This window comes from Nomascus leucogenys, chromosome 21 (assembly GCF_006542625.1).
Source record: "Nomascus leucogenys isolate Asia chromosome 21, Asia_NLE_v1, whole genome shotgun sequence".
NCBI classification, from domain to species: domain Eukaryota; kingdom Metazoa; phylum Chordata; class Mammalia; order Primates; family Hylobatidae; genus Nomascus; species Nomascus leucogenys.
This window is the reverse complement of record NC_044401.1, coordinates 47,436,840-47,450,790: the sequence shown is the minus strand read 5'-3', so window position 1 is coordinate 47,450,790 and position 13,951 is coordinate 47,436,840.

Sequence of the window (13,951 nt, the reverse complement as noted above, 5' to 3'; positions counted from 1 at the left end):
CTACCTAGATCTTAGTTAGTTTCATCCCCTCCCCAGTGCCTGTCAGACTGGGGACTTATTTGGGGAATGGAATGCCTGGCTCTGCTGTGTTACTTTACCCAGTACAGTTTCTCTCCCAGGAAATAATCAGTGAATAGTGACCAGACCAGACCAGACCAGGCTAGATCAGAGCAGACTATATCAGACCAGACCAGACCAGACTAGACTAGACCAGACCAGACCAGACCAGACCAACCAGACCAGACCAGACCAGGCCAGACCAACCAGACCAGGCTAGATCAGAGCAGACTAGATCAGACCAGACCAGACCAGACTAGACTAGACCAGACCAGACCAGACCAGGCCAGACCAGGCCAGACCAGACTAGCCCAAACCAGACCACAGCAGACCAGACCAGACCAGACCAGACTAGACCAGACCAGACCTGAGCAGAACAGACCAGATTAGACCAGACCAGACTGGACTAAACCAGGTCAGACCAGACTAGACCAGACCAGATCATGCCAGACTAGACCAGACCAGACCAGACCAGGCTAGATCAGACCAGACTGTACTAAACCAGATTAGACCAGAGAAGGCCAGACTAGACTAGAGCAGACCAGACCAGGCTAGACCAGAACAGAACAGACCAGACCAGACCAGATTAGACCAGACTAGAGCCCCTTCTACTTAGCTCTTAGGGCCTGTGATAAGGTGCAGGACCCAGGGCCAGGTCAGACCCTAAAAACAGCCTACTCAAGAGGTCAGTTCTCCGTAACATGATTGTTATGCATTGCATGCCTGTATCAAAAATCTCATGTACTCCATAAATATATACACCTACAATGTACCCACAAACATTTAAAAAATTCTTTTAAAAATTAAATAAAATAAAACAAGAGATTGGTAGAACACCAACAAATAAGAGGTCAGACCCTAGTCCAAAGCCACAAATGGATTCCCCCATACTGTGTTTCATTTGGCTCACATAATGCTGTCATCATCATCATCATTATTGAACTATTGCTAATATTTACAAATTAGATTTTACCCCCAAATCTAGTTTTCTAACTTCTCCAGAAACAGGAAGGCCTGGAAAAACTGAGCCCACATTTCCCAATGAAAGCATCGGCCTCAGCTGGGCAGCTACTGCCTCTCGGCGGGCCATACTCTCCATTTCAGCCCAGCCCCGCTGCTCCCGGCTGTCTGGAACCAGCCTGCTTCACTGGCTCCCCGCCGCCCGGCCCCGTGGATATGTGAGGTGGGGCTTCCTGCTGAAATCAAAAGATGGACGAGAGACCCAGTAGCTCTGCTACTTCCCACTCATCATTTCAACCCCCTCTGGAAACACTCACATGTAGACCAATCCAGGTGGACATGAGACACCTGCGAAAATGCGAGTAGCAGGAGAAAGTGTGAGCCCAGAATCCAGCCTCAAAGGCATCAGGAAAGGCCCAGGAGCCAGGGATGGCCCAGGATCCCCACTCCATTTGCCTCTGCTCCGGCGCGCCTCTTGCGGACACATTCACCTGCCTCGAAGGCACAAGCCAGGTCATCCTCCTGCAGGAAAACCCCTTCCTCTCCTGTCATTGTCCAGAGCCATCCTTTCTCCACCTCTGGCTGAGCAGGTTTGGGAGGTGGGAGTGCATGAGGTGACATGGGGCTTTCTCCAACCAGTGCACTCTGTGTAGAAGGCTCACAGACAGCTGTCACTTCATCAAAAGCCCCACACCTCTCCTTCCATGGACCCAGCCCCATTTTCTTCCACAAACAGCCTCTGCTCACCCAAGACCCTGGGCAGGCAGCAGCATGGGACCCTACCCTCCTGGAAGGTGGAGGCTGCTGTTATTAGTGAGTGTGCCAGGGACTTTTCTGCTGGAAAGGGTGCCAGGCCCAGTTGACTCAAGCCCAAGCCTCCTGACCCCAGATCCCTCCCAACTGAAGTCCCCTCACCCATTGGCTGACAGCCTGTGGGTCAACAAAAGGTTTGAGAATTATCCCCTGACAGCACCTTCAGCTTCACAGCCACATTACAGAGCAACTGGGAGAGCCTCCCTGTGTGCGGATTTCATGATTTCTCACGCTTGTTGATGACAATCTCATTTAACCCTCACAACAGCCCTAGACAACAGGCACAAGCATTATCCCCATCGACAGATGAAGCTGGGCCTCACAGAGAGGTGCACCGCTTCCCAGGCACATGTGGGGCCTTCTCCTCCACCCCCAGGCGGGGGCCCCAGCCCATGGCCCTGACTGTGTTCAAGCCTTCATTCATTCAAGCGTCTGTCAGCCATACCAGTGCAGTCCAAGGGAATGTCATGAGAGCCACACACATGATTTTAAATGTTTTGCAAGCCACATTTTTAAAAAGTAAAAAGGTACAGGTGAAATTAATTTTCAATATATATTTTATTTTATTGAATCTATCTAAAATGTTAGCACTCCATTATGTATTCGATACAAAAATGATCAATGAGGTCTTTTCTGTTCTTTATGGGGGACTACGCCTTTCACATGGGGCCTGCACTGAACGCTTACCGTGCATCCCAGCTCTGGCTGCCCACGGAGGACTCAGTTTCTGTGTGGCTGGTGGCAGCCCGGGATCCCCCCTTGTGCCCAGTAGGCCTGGGGGTCACTGGCTTAGAGGGATGCAGTGAGGGGTGAACAATTCCTGGGCACTCATGGCTCTGGGTTCCCCGTTTCCATCTCTGCTGCTCCTCTGCGGCCTCGGTTCCAGGGGTGCAGGGTGCTGGGTTGGAGAGGCTTCTGTGAGGGGGTCTTCTCTCCTGTCTCCTGGGCAGGCCCATGCCCTCCTCTCAGGTGGACACATTGGCATAGAATCGAGCTGCTTTCCCACCTAGGAGTCACAGTTCTGAGCTTTGTGGATGGGACCTGTTTCTTTTTCTTACAGGAGCAGTACAAAGTTCTGCCTTCTGAACACTTGAAGTTGAATGGGCGCTGGTTTTTGGCAAAACGACATTGTGATCCCCTCAAGGGCACGGCACGGATGTAGCAGGGACCCCACATCTGGGGCCATGCCCAGTCTTTTGTTTCTAAACTGCCCTGTCGAGAGAGAGGGCCCCTGGGCCTGGGGTGAGCATAGACTGGGCAGGCAAACTCAGGCTGGGGCCTTGGGGTGACTTTGTGGGCAGATGGAGCCCCCCGAGGCCTGTGCTTGGAGCCCAGAGGCACCGCCTGCCCTCGGGACTCGGTGCAGCCCTGGACACCTACTCACAGGGTGGGAGTGTTACAGCCCCAGGCCCTGATCCCAACCACCTCACCCCAACCCTAAGTCCATCCCACAAAACTGTTTCTCAAACCACTGCCATCCAGCTACTACCAACGGGACACGTGCCGCATCCACATCCCCATATACCATGATCAGCTTCCTCATTCTTCTTCTCTGTTTACCTGAGGAACAACAGCCCAGAAACCCTAACTTCACAGTGTTAGTCACTGTTCCCTGAGATCTATGAACTCAATGCAGAGCTACTGAAATAGATCATCAGGGTTCACCCCAAGCCACCCCGAGTTCCCAAGAGGTGCACCCTGCAATGATCCTGCCAACCTCCAGGGAGCAGGGCAGGGGGCTCACAGGAGCTGTTGACATGGAGCCCGGCCCACCCCTTTCTAAGATGACGTCTCCCCAGCCCCACTGCCTGGCTCCTGGCCTTGCTCACCAAACCCAGTGCCTTCCAGTCCCAGCTTCTCTTACTTCCAGAACTCCTAGCTTTGCTTCTTGTTTGCCATCTTATCCCACCCCCAGCTCTGCCCCATGCAGGGTCAGCTGGAGGCAGAGCCTGAGGAAGATTCAGGCAGACCTGTCTTCTGAGGGAGGCTCTCAGGAGAAGGAAGGAAGTGATTAAGTTGGGGCTGGGAAGGAGCTAAGCAGAGATGTGGTATTGGCTGGAGACTGGAGCTTCCTGGGAGCTCTGAGTTGCAGCACCGAGCTGTCCCTACCATGAGGGCCACGTCACCAGTCATTGGCCGTGGGGCTCCTGGGGCTGGGGCAGCCTACATTAGGTTTCATTCTCCTGAAAAGGAACTGCCCTGAGTTACTCATGGCAGCCAACCCCCCAAAATGCCTCATCACCCAGTCCTGAGTGGTCCCCTCCTCCAGTTGACCCCACCATGCCTCCCCCTTGACCTCTCCTCCACCTTCATCCCCCAGAGTCCAGACACCAATTTGGCCCCAGGCATCTTTGGGGTCTGTGCTGGCTGGAGCCTGATGTGTGAGCTGTTTAGCCCTGGTTTCTGTTTTATACTCGAGACGAGCAGGCTGGGGACAGTCCCAGGACAAAGCCTCCATGCAGAAGGGCCCAAGACAGGCAAAGGTGGAGTGCAGCCCTCTAGCCCGCCCAGCCTGGGCATAATCAGCTATTGGGTTAGAGCAAATCAGTGGTTTAAATACTTGGCCCTGTTGGCACTGGGAAGTGTGTGTGTCCACGGAAAGCTACATGGTAAACCCACAAAGGCTGTGGGGACCATGCAGAGAATGCTTTGCCATTGAGGGCTGCTAAGCGGGGAGCAAAAAAGCCCTACCTGCCTGAGGAGAGCCCTAGCATTTTCTGACCTGCATCTGAATCCACAAATGGCAACCCAGCACAGGTGAGAGGCCACCTGGCACAGCACCCTCACGTGTAGCCAGTGTCTGAGGGTTCAGGGCAAAGCAGGCACAGGACTGTGGATGGGATGGCTGGGCAGCAGCCACCTACGTAAGAAAAAAAGCAGAAGAAAAGTCATCATTTCCATCAGGCAGTGGCCAGGCCAGTTGAGTTTAGTGACTAAAAGAAGGTTTTCACCTTAAGCATCAATGTTTGTGTTTCTTTCAACATTTTTCTATATTGTGGTTTAAATTACAATGCTTTTTCAAAAGTCGTAATGATTGAATTAGTCAGTGTCATTTTGTTTGCATGTGACAGAATCCCCACTTGAACTCGCTCAGGAAAGAGGATAGCTGTTAGATTGAGGACATTAGGCTGAATGCAATGAGGCAGCCTCCAAACGACAAACAATGCCCAGCTCCACTGTACGAAGCACTAGCATAGCCAAACTCACAGGGACACACAGTGCAAGAGTGGGTACCAGGGGCTGGGAGGAAAGCATGGGGAGTTTAATGGAGACAGAGTTTCAGGTTTGCAAGATGAAAGGAGTTATGGGGCTGGACAGTGGTGATGTTTGCACAACAGTGTGAATGCACTGAGTGCCATTGAACTATGCACTTAAAAATTAAGATGGTGAATTTTATGTTATATGTATTGTTGTATGATACAATTTTTTCTTTTTTTTTTTGAGATGGAGTCTTGCTCTGTCACCCAGGCTGGAATGCAATGGTGCGATCTTGGCTCACTGCAAACTCCACCTAGTGGGTTCAAGCGTTTCTCCTGCCTCAGCCTCCTGAGTAGTTGGGATTACAGGTACCCACAACCACACCCAGCTAATTTTTATATTTTTACTAGAGACGGGGTTTCACCATGTTGGCCAGGCTGGTCTCAACTCCTGACCTCAGGTAATCCACCCGCCTTGGCCTCCCAAAGTGCTGGGATTACAGGCGTGAGCCACCACGCCCAGCCTATCACAATTTTTAAGTTAAAAAATAAATAAGGCCAGGTTCAGTGGCTCACACCTATAATCCCAGCACTTTGGGAGGCCAAGGAGGGACGATCACTTGAGCCCAGGAGTTCAAGACCAGCCTGGGCAACATAGCGAGACTCCATCTCTACAAAAAATTAGTCAGGCATGATGGTGCGTGCCTGTAGTCCCAGCTAGTAGACAGGCTGAGATGGAAGGATGGCTTGAGCCTGGAAGGTCGAGGCTGCAGTAAGCTATGATATTGCCACTGTACTTCAGCCTGGGTGACAAAGTGAGACCCTGTCTCAAAAAAAAAAAAAACTAAAAGTAAATAAATCAGTTTAAAAATAAACAAAAGAGGGCAGTTCTTAGAAAGATCTAGGTATCTCATTAGAAGAAGAGTGGCAGCACCGTGGCAACCAGGACTGCAAGTGTGATACCACTAGGACGCTCCCTACCTAGTCCCACCCTGGCTCCTTTCTGATCGGTGATTTCTCCTCTCTGGCTGAGGCCGGCTTCTCCCCTGCTGGAAGAAGTGTGGCTGCTGATGGCTTCTGCCATTCTTGTTTAGTTCCAGTTCAAAAAACTCTCAGGAAAGCCCTGCCATCAGCCAGCTCAGCTGACCGCCCCTCCCTGCACCCACCATGACCAATATAGTGGTGTTGTATGAAAACCTGGCAACTGCCTCATGGCCTCAGCGAGAGGAGTGAGAGGTAGATAGGACAAGAGATGCCAGCAACAAGACCAGTGAGGCTTCCTGGAGACAGGCACACAAACGGACATAGGGATTTGCATTTCTTTCCATCTTGCTTCATAGTGTAAGTCGACAAAAGTTTCCAGAATGCAGGACCATGAGACCTGGGCTTTCAGGGCTGCCCAGCCTTGTTCATCTGCTCTGAGTCTCTGGCTGGGGGTGCTGGTGCTGCAGCAGGAGAGGCTTCTGGGGCACCTCCCACTCCCCCTTCCAGTTCTCTGTCTACAGAGGCCCCAGGGAGCCCATCGCAGGTAAGCGACTCTTCACCCTCTCCGATGGGGCGGCCGGGCTGTGGGGCCGACACCGGGGCATGGACTTTCCCCACACAGCACTGGCTCACGAAGGGCTGCGCCCGCATGGTTGTTCAGTAATGACTGATGGGATCACTTGTGTCAGGCAGTCTCCCTACCAGAGGAGAAGCCCTGTTGGTCTGGTTTGTCACAGTACTCCCGGCGCCAACATGCACTTGATAAGTAACTGACAAGTACTAAATGTTTATTCCTCCTCCCCCACCAATCAGTATTTTTATCGCCATCACAAGGTCCCTTTCTCAGATGAAGAAGCCTGCAGGATGAATCCAGCTGACAGACTTATTTTTGTATGGCCCACTTAGTGTTTTATAAAAATTTGAGTAAGTAGCCAACATTTAAAAATGTGAAGTCTTCATTTAAAAATCAGAATTCTCAACTTCTTTCAAAAAGCCCTCAAGATTTAGCCACTCTGGGCTGGCATTCCCGCATGGCAACCGTTGCCTAGAGATGAGCAGCTGCTGCCCCTTTAGATAGGCGGTGCACTCCAGTTTGCCACAGTCCCCACCACTCCCTGTAGTCTCACCTACTGGCCTCCATAGGTATTTGAGTATGAAAGTCCTGAATTCAGGCAGCATGTACTCTAAGCACTGTGTGTGTGTGTGTGTGTGTGTGTGTGTGTGTGTGTGTGTGTGTGTGAGAAGCAACCACACATCAAGCTGTTACCACTGAGCCCCGGCTTAACTGAATTTGCAATTTCATTTTCCACCTTGGCACTCACCAGAGCCAAGATCTGAGGGGGCGGGCATGTTGGTGGGTGAGAAGTCAAGTCTGGGGCAAGAGCGGCTGGTGTGAGTCAGGAGCTTGTTTTGGCAGGTGGCATTTGGCGAAGGTGACCTTCAAAGAAGATGCAGAACCTTCACCAGCCTCTCCTCCGCACCCTGGCATCCAGCGTGGACCCCCAGGCTCTGAGTGGCAAAGGCCCTGCTGTCAGCTCCTGCGGGGACATCCTCTTCATTCCCACCTCCCCGGTGCCCAGCTCCCGGCTTCCAGCAACTCACTCCCCCTTCCTGGCCCTTAGTTTCCCCCTATATAAAATAAGAGGAGCAGCCCAGCTGGCTCCTGGGGTGAGCCATCCATCTCAAAAACATCCCTAGGAATCGCAACGACTTTGGGGGGGAAATGATTAAATAAGCGCATTTAGAATCTGCCGCACTGGAGAGCCGGGCAGGAGCAGATGGCTCAGCGGCAGCGATTCTCGCCCCCGCCCCAGGACTCCGCGCCCTTGGTTCTGACACACCAGGGGGCCTCCAATTATCTCCAGAGAGTTTGCAAAATTGGAAGAGGAGAATTCCCAATGCAATATTATTTCTAATTCACTCTGATTATTAAAATGAAGTTCATGCTCTTCTTCTGTGGCTGTGCGGGGTCTCAGCTGTGGCGGGCACCCTGGGGCCCTGGCTGTGGGAAGCATGGAGTCCGCCAGCCCTGCCTTCTCAGCCTGGACTGGCCCAACCCTGGAGGGCTGGAGTCTTCCACTAGCACCTCACCTGCCCCCATCCCTTGGGGCCCTCAAAAGTCATCTCGGGTCCTGTGGGACTACAAGGTGTTTTGCTCAGCTCGCCCTGTCCCTGTCCCCAGGTGCCTCTGAATCCTCTTCTCAGGAGTCCCTTTCTCCAAGGAGCCCTGATTATCTATCTTCCTCTGGCATGGCAGAACCCCTGGAGGTGTCTGGGTGTTTCTATCTCTCTGACCTCAGGGTCCAACAGAGAGCCTCTTAAATGGCTCCAAAACCCCCCTCTAGAGCTGGCCCTGGGCTCCCTTCAGGGTCTCTACAGGCCCTCATCTCCCCCAGCTGGCAGCAAGGATCTTGGCCACTCAGCTATCTACCTCCTGGTTTGGCCATGTGTGGTCCTGTGCTCACCCCCTCCTGACAGGTCACACCAACCCCAAACCTGCTCAGGCTGTCCCATCAGCCCAGCCTGCCAGCCCCACCTCCTCCATGGCCTGGGGCCTCATCTGAGTTCCCAGATCCTGATAGCAGCCACAGGAGCCCCTCAGGAAGTTAACGTGACCAGAGGCGGGTATAGGGGTCAGGAGCACAAGTGACTGTGTGCTCAGGACCAGGACGGGGCCCCACATGCAGTGAAGGCTACATGGCAAAGCGAGGCCCAGAAGAGCAGGGAGGGCAGCACCAGGGCTGCCGCCAGTAGTGGGCCAGGGTTGGGGACGGCCTGCGGAGGATGCCTGCTCCTGTGCCAGTGTGTTTCTGCCCCACTCCCATCTACTAACTGAAGGGCATCCCGGGGGAGCCCTCCCACCTCTACTCTTAGCGCTCGTGACCAGGTGGAATGGACCCTGCCCCAGGTCCTGACCCAAGCCTGGGCAACAAGACTGATCCATGCACCAACCACAGTGAGCAGGGGAAGGTGTCAGCACTTAGCCCCGGAGCTCCTCCTAAGGACTTTGACAGAAGCTACTGTGGTAAGACCCTGTCTGGTGGAAGGCTTCAGCCTTCAGTCATTGGTGGACTTCTTGGCTAACCACAGAGCAAAAGCCTGCCTGAGAATGAAGTCAATGCAGAGGAAACCAGAGCCAACAGATGGAGAGACAGCTTTTAAGCACCTGGATCCAGCCATGCCTAAAGCCAAAAATAATTGGGGACTTCGGGTTATTTGAGCCAGTAGGTTTCTGTTTTTCCAGAGCTTGTTTGAGTTGGGATTGTCACTTACAGTCCAAACAGTCCTGAAAAAGTGGTTATTCCAGAAGCTGATCCCAAGCCATCTATTTCCAGCTGTGCCCTGCCCTCAATGACCCATCAGGACCATCGAGTCACAGTGAGAAAACATCTGAAAAGAAGGCGTGAGGACACAGGAACGGGACAATCCTGACAGTTGCCCTCCATGCAGGATGGTTTGCATGTTCCTAAAGGACTCTGGAGAGATACAATACTTTCAAGGTCCAAAGTTTGAATGACAGGTCTAGGCCTGAGGACAAGGACAGACCAGGAGTTGGAAAACTTTTTCTGCAAAGGGACAAATAGTAAGTATCTTTGGCTTGGGGGCCACGCGGTCTCTGTCAAACTGCTTTACTCTACGGCCATAATTTGAAAGCAGCCATGAAACCTAGAGAATAAGTATGGCTGTGTTCTAATAAACTTTGATTCACTAAAACAGGTGGCAGGTTCGATTTGGCTTGTGGGCTGCAGTTGGGAGAAGAAGCCTTCCCTCTTGTTGGTTGCTGGCTGGGAGGTCAGGATGCGGGAGCCCCTTCCTTCACCCCAGCCTCCAGGCTGAGAATAGGATCAGGGAAGCCAAGGCAGAACATGCAGCGACTCCTCCCCAGGTTGCCCTTGTGCTTTGGTGGCTCCGACTACACAGCTGAGCTTCTGCAGCGGTCACACCCCAGACGCCCGCCAGAGCTTGGGTTTGCAGATGAACAGACTGGAATCAGAGCCTCTGCTCAGCCTTGCACTGGCTGTGTGACCTTGGGCAAATGACTTCCTCTCACCGTGCCTTACTTGTCAGACAAGAATCGTAACCTCTTCCTTTGCATCCCCTAGACATCATCGGCAATGGGGAATGGCATTGCCACATGTGATGGACATCTGTCACTCATGGCTGCCCCAATTTCTTGGAATGCTTGAAGTTCACTATCAGTATTCATTCACTATCATTTATTCATTTATTTGCTATCAGTTTCCTGGAGTGGAAATCTGGTTCCCTAAATGAGAATTGCAAACATCCACTTTCCAGCCTCCCTGGCTGCTGGCCACAGACCGAGGTGAAGATTCCACCATTAGCTCTATGAGGTGCTTCAGGCTCCAACACTGAGAAGCGGGAGCCTTATAGGAAACACCAAGGAAAGAGTCCCAGCCCAGGGAACAGGCCAAGCATGTGCATGGGGAACAGCTCAACAAGACAAAAGTCACAAGAGGAGGGCATCAGGCCTAGGCCCAGGCAGGGAGGGGAGGCCAGGGGCAGGCTCCACACAGCATCAGCAGGCGAGACTGACGGCACCATGGAAAGCAAACCGAAGCAAGGGTTTCCATAAAAGATAGCTAGGGCAGCCGCGTCTCTGCTATCAAAGAAGAGGAAAACCTAAATGTTTCGCTGTCAGGAGGCAGTTACATATATCATGGTGCATACCTACAAAAATCAAAAATGGAACTTAGGAAGAAGTTTTGGTGACCTAGGAAAATGTTCAAAGTGGAATGTTAAGTTAAAAAAGCAGAACATATGATCACAATATGGTTTTTAAAAAAAGACTTGAAGAAAATATGTTGCAGTCTTAAATAAGGAAGGTCGAATGATATGTGGGTGATTTTTTTTTTTGTGGCACAGTCTTTGCTCTTCCTGCCATTAGAGCTAGAGCTTGACTCCATTCTGATTCCAGGCCGGCCCCAAGGCCTGCTGCGTCCACAGAACAGGCCAGTGCTGAGCACAGCCTCTAGACAGACTGCGAGCCGCTGCCTGCCCCCCAGGAGCCCTGAGGGCCAGTAAGAGTCGACCACCCTGGGCAGCCATGCAACTCAGCTTCAGCGTTTGCAGTGGTACCGCGGCTCATCCTGCTACACCAGGAAGCCCAAGTCACACAGAGGGGCCCCACCGAGACTCTGAGGATGCAAGTGAGACCAGCTGTCCGGCCATCCCTGCCAGGTGCCACATAGGAGGGAGCTGCCCTTAGCCCTCTAGGCCACTCAGCCCCCAACTGCAGACCAGTGAGGCACCTCACCCTATGCCACATGCCACATGAGAATTTCTCAACTGTACCTATCCCAATTCCTAGCCCAGGATATTGTTGTTTTAAGACTGAGCTTTCAGAGAATATTTTACTCAGCAATAGATAACCAGCTTGTGTCTTTTCCTCTTTTATATCTCATATGATGAGCTAGACATAGAGAAAGAAATGCACCAGGGGAAGTTACCCTGAGCCGCGGTGAGATTCTACAGTGACGGGAGAGTGGTTTAACCTGTGCTGCACTTGTCCTTGATCCAGTGTCTGTTTGGACAGCCTGGCCCCTTTGAACCGGCAAAGACAGGCACACCCACGCCAGCCTCTTGTGGGGCTAATGGCAGGCAGCTCACACTCCTGTGAAGATGCCACTCTCTCGGAGCCACCAAGGTGTCTAATGCAGCCTCTGCCTGGGCCAGCTACGCTGGTGCTGGGGGCACTGGGGCCAAGGGGAGGCCACAGCCCACCTGCAGGTCCCCACCTTGGCTGTGCAGGTGAGGCTTCACCTCAGTAAGGCCCTCACTCTGATGGAATTCCCTGAGAACCGGGAAGACAGATGGCACTATGAAGGGCTGTCACAAGGCCATTTCTCACCCTCCTCCCAGTTCCAGCCACGCCAGGGTCTTCCTTGGTCCTCCTCCTCCAGGCGCGGCAGCAAACAACAGGACTGCATGCCTGTAGTTAGGGACCCACCACTGTGTCGTCTGGCCAGGTGTCGTGCTGGAGGACCAGGGGCTGACACCAGGCTGATCTCGCCTTTGCCATCTGTGTAACAGACTGAATCATGTGGGCTCGCTGTGTCCTTGCTGGTTAAGCCTATGGAAGTGGACAGGCTCCCCTTGCAGCTGCCACTGCTGAGCTCAGGACCTGCATGACTGCTTAGCGCTCACACCGCCACCACAATCCAACCTTGCAGGGCTGGCCCTGCTGCGCCAGGGGCATCTGGTCTGTGCCGCTGCACACGCCGAGCCCCTTGCTTGGAACATTCATCTTCTGATTGCATTTGCAGGTCAACTGCATACATTCTTGGCTACCCTGGGAGCCTTCCTGCAGCCACCGGCTGGTCAGGGATTCCCTTCCACACACACCCCATTTGTGACCTCTCACTCTGACGTGGAGAAGTGTGTGTACCAAGTCCATCTGGAGTTGTCAGCTATGAAAAGGCAACAGTAGCCCATCCAGCTAGCAGAGAAGGAGCCTGACGGGGGAGGCTTGCAGCGGCAAATGTGGGCCTCATCTACCTCCTGCTTGCAGAGAACCTCGAGCCCAGACCAGGGCTGGGTCCTGGGGGTGGGAGGCAGGGAGTGATGGGGGAGGCTGGAACAGCAGTGTGTTCAGGGTTGGGGGATGACAGCTTCTGCTGCTGACGGTCACAGTAGACAGCATGTCTCCTCGAGCTTCTGAGCCTTCCCCAAACCCTGCTTGCCTGCAGAGAGGGCATGCCTGGTGTCCACGCCTGGCTGGGCCTGCAGTGTCCCCTGCTGAGAAAGACGGGCCCCCTCATGCAGATGCAGCAGTGCCTTGAGGGCAGGCACACGATTCAGTTCCTGATGTGCCCAGAAGCGCTAAGCAGCCTTCGCAAGAGCTCCATGGGTTCTGATGCAGGGCAGGAACGAGACCAGACCTGGGATCAGACAGTCCCAGTGCAGTCCCAGCTCAGCCACTTCCAGCCATGACCTTGGGCTGGCACTCAACCTCCACAGGCCCCTCTCTTCTCTCTGATCAAGCACAGATTGTAACAGCGACCTTTCAGAGTAATTGTGATGAATAAAGAATGTAAAATGTGTGGAAGCAGCCAATTGGAGGCCTTAGAAATGCCAGATTCTTAAAAATATCCATGATTACTATCATAAAAAGACAAATTAAAAAGCATTTCTTGGGCCAGGCAGGGTGGCTCACACTTGTAATCCCAGCACTTTGGGAGGCTAAGGAGGGAGGATCGCTTGAGTCCAGGAGGTCAAAATCAGCCTGGGCAACACAGTGAGCAAGGGCTTGGGTGTAGCTGGCTTTTTGGGAAACTATCCAGGAAACATAAGTAAGGGAAGGGGAGTGAAATGCAGAGGAAAGCAGGCAGCACAGAGTTTGCTCTGAGCAAGCAACCACTGTGGGCAGCCAAGGTCCATCCCACTGGGGCCTCTATGAGCCTTGGAGCACATGCCCAGATCCCCTGCCATGGCAACAGACCCTCACATGTACAGTCCAGTACTCCTCAGCAAGGCTGCCCAGACTACTCAATGGAGAAAGGACAACCCTTTCAACAAATGGTGCTGGGAAAACTGGGTCTCCACATGCAAAAGAATACATTTGGGCCCTTATCTCACACCATATACAAAAATTAACTGAATATAGATGGGAGACGTAAATGTAAGAGCTAAAATTGTAAAACTCTTAGAAGAAAACACAGGGGAAAAGCTTCATGACATTGGCTTTGGCAATCATTTCTTAGATATGACACCAAAAGCACAGCCTACAAAAGCAAAAATTGATAAATTGGACTACATTAAGTTTTAAAAATTCTGTGCATTGAAGGACTCAAGCAACAGAGTGAGAAGGAAACCAGCAGAATGGAAGAAAATATTTGCAAATCATATATCTGACAAGCGGTTAATATCTAGAATATATAAAGAACTCCTACAACTCAATAGCAACAACACACACACACACA